Source organism: Tupaia chinensis, unplaced genomic scaffold (genome assembly GCF_000334495.1).
Source record: "Tupaia chinensis unplaced genomic scaffold, TupChi_1.0 Scaffold000212_1, whole genome shotgun sequence".
Taxonomy (NCBI): domain Eukaryota; kingdom Metazoa; phylum Chordata; class Mammalia; order Scandentia; family Tupaiidae; genus Tupaia; species Tupaia belangeri.
Genome location: NW_006159687.1, coordinates 3,155,862 through 3,159,214, shown reverse-complemented (window position 1 = coordinate 3,159,214; position 3,353 = coordinate 3,155,862).

Genomic DNA, 3,353 nt, shown 5'->3' with positions numbered 1-3,353 from the left:
ACTGAGACAAAGAGGGCAGGGCTCCAATATCTAGTCCAAGAAGAAGCACTAACTGACCTCAGGAAAGTCAGAGGAAGAGGGTAGCTCAGCCGGCTGGAGCCACAGAGGCCGAGTTTCTGGACGGACGTGCCCCAGCGTGCGGAGAGGAGCAGAGTGCATGGCGGCTGTGCAGACAGCGCAGAACAGGACAGCAACACTGGGACATCAGATTCAGGGGGGCGGGTTCCTAGCTGGCTGAGAATGCCATAATGAAGTCCCACAGGCTAGATGCCTTAAAACCCAGAACCGGATCTCCTCACACTTTTGGACGCCAGAGATCTAAGAGAAGGTGTGTCAGCGGCTCCTGCAGAAGCTTCTCTTCTTGTAAAAGACGGCTTGTGTCCTCCCACGCCCTCCCTCCCACACACACCTATCTGGAGCCAAATGTTCTGTTCTCAGAAGGACCCTATTCATACCGGGTTAGGGCCCACTCTGATTACCGTATTTTACCATAATCACCTCTTTAAAAAGCCTATATCCTAATAATCCTGGGAGTTAGGGCCAAGGGGGCAGGGGACAGGACACAATTTAGCCCTTAACAGAAGGGTACAGACAAACATGGTTGGTAACGTACCAAGAAAACACCACTCAGGGTACCGCAGGAAATCCCTGATGATGGCTTCGTGCTGAGAATCACTCCACGAGAATGTGAACTCCATGTAAGCAGAGTTCAGAGAGGGGACGCTAAAACGAGAGTAAGAGGAAAGATTCCATTCTCAAGAAAACAAGTGGAATATCAAAGCAATGCCACTGTATACAGTACTGTACAGAGACAGTGAGAGACGGAACAGATAAGTCGTGCTCTTAGGACGACCGGGATACTCGCAGACAATGCAGATAAACCCGATGCATATCTGAAATAAGCTGTAGAACTTCAAAGATAAAAGTTCTTTAGGCCTTGTGGAAAGAAATGAAAAGAAAACCACCTAGAAAAGCAGAACATTAACATTGATTATAAGGCAGTTACTAGACATGGAAGCTATTTTTTTTGTTTTGTTTTGAGAGGTTTTTGCTATAGGGCGCATACTCTCGTCAGAAACATAGAGAAAGACAGAGAGATAGAAAGCGAGAAATCACCCCTAGGGGGAATGGCCACGCCGCAATCCCTTCTCCTCCACTCTCCTCTCGGGATCTTGGGCACGCACGCACATGCACCTGGCGTGAGTTTAAGCCACCGGGTCCGGGACGCGAACTGCGGTCGACTACATGGGAGTCCAGCAATATAGCCATTATGCCAACTGCTGGTCCCTACAACAATGTTTTATTAAGTGGATAAACATCACACATTTTCAAGATATCATTTGCAAAATCCTCTCCTACATAGGCACGTCCCACTTTGCAGAGGACATACCTAGGACAATGCCTCGCTCTGCTCAGGAATAGTGATCAGAGCTACTGAATATTAACAGCTGAGGAGATAAGAAAGCTATCTTATTTAACGCCTGACAATCGTACATACGCGCTTACTTTACAAGGGAGCACGTGGCAAGGGTACATTGCCCACCAAGGTCGCACAGCTCGTTAATGGCGAATGAAAAGTCAAGGCTGGATGTGCTCGACCGCCAAGCTCACGCTGTTTCCCGGCTAGTCGCTTTCTGGCCTGTCGTCACCACACCTCACCTGCTGTGTTGTGTTTGCTTTTTCTCTCAGTGGACGAGTGTTCGTCTGACTACACAGTTGTGCTTCCTGTGATTGGGGCCGTCGTGGCTGGGCTCTGCCTTCTGGGTGTCTGTGTCTATAGACTCCACCTGAGGCGTCAATCATCCGGATACCAGAGACTCTGAAGGTTTGCCCAGGGGACGCGGACGGAGCTTAGAGAATGCTTTATAACGTCCAGGATGCTGGGACTCCCCGTACAGAACACTGGAACCCACCTTCTCCGAAAACCAAGTGAGCCATTTCTGATTTAAGTTCAAGCAGCACATCAATGTCTAAGTATTTTGGCTCATTTCGAGAAAGATTTAGTGAGCTGTTTCGGAGTATTGTCTAGTTTCTTGCAGAATATCTTTACCATTCAAAGTCAATATTTGTAATATGTTGAATTAACATAAGTCAAGTGGTATTCTCTCTGAGTTATAATCCGAAATATTCATTATAATTCATACGACCAGCATTTGCATAAAGGACTTGATTTTACCCTTGATCTTTTCTTTTCAAAGAAAAAAAATGTATCTGCTTTGTCTACCAAGCGGGCTTTCAGTGCATTTCCTATCTATGTTTTGCACGGTACCTCTTCTCCTACTTACACTTTTTGTTTTTAAGTTTTTTGTTATGGGACTTGTACACTTACTGGAGAGAGACAGAGAGAGAGAAAGAAAGTGAGAAATCACCGCAGGGTGGGTGGCCACGCTGCAATCCCTTCTCCATTGTCCTCTCAGGATTTTGGGTGCACATGCACACGTGCCCAGAGTGGTCCCAAGCCACCAGGTCTGGGACTCTAACTGTGCCCCTGGCCACATGGGGTCCAGTCGTCTTCAGCACCAGGCTGCCTGGCTGGCCCTTGTTTTTGTTTCTTCATTTGTTTGTTTTTCCCATCAAAAACAACAGCATGTCTCGGATTGTCCAGGTAAATGTGAAACCAAGAAGGAGAGGAATTCAGCTGGTATATTTTTATCTTAATGACTCCTGGTCCAGAATTATGAAAGACTAAGAATTAGGTGACTACAGACAAGAGAATTAAATAAGAAAGGAACAATAGTAATAATGGCCTTTAATGATAAAACACCAGGACCAGCAGTTGGCGTAATGGCTACGTTGCTGGACTCCCATGTAGTCAACCATGGTTTGAGTCCCGGACCCAGTGGCTTAAACTCATGCCAGGCGCGTGCGTGCCCAAGATCCCAAGACAGTGGAGGAGAAGGGATTGCAGTGTGGCCATTCCCCCCACCCCCCCAGGGGTGATTTCTAGCTTTCTGTCTCTCTGTCTCTGTCTTTCAGGCAGAGAGTAGCCACAAGGGGGGGACCTACATCCAAGTGGGAAGTTGGTACAAGATTTCTCTGTGTTTTTGTTCTTTTAAGAAATAAGAAACACCAAAAGCATTTAACAGACACAGGAGTGCACGCAGATGAGGCACGTGGGTTGTGGCGCGGCATACCACAGAGGAGTGAAGGGGTGCCGTGCATCATACGTGTGCACACGCGTGTGTGTAATCTAAAAAACCCGGGAGGGCGAAAATTGAAGGTACGCATGGAGCATGTGGTGTTTTTGCTGAAAACGATGGCTATGGTAACAGCCTTGATTTGACTATTGCACTCACCTCTGCATTGTCTACTAGTTCACTTTGAGTGGAGAGTAGCCTGTCAGGAATTTTCTT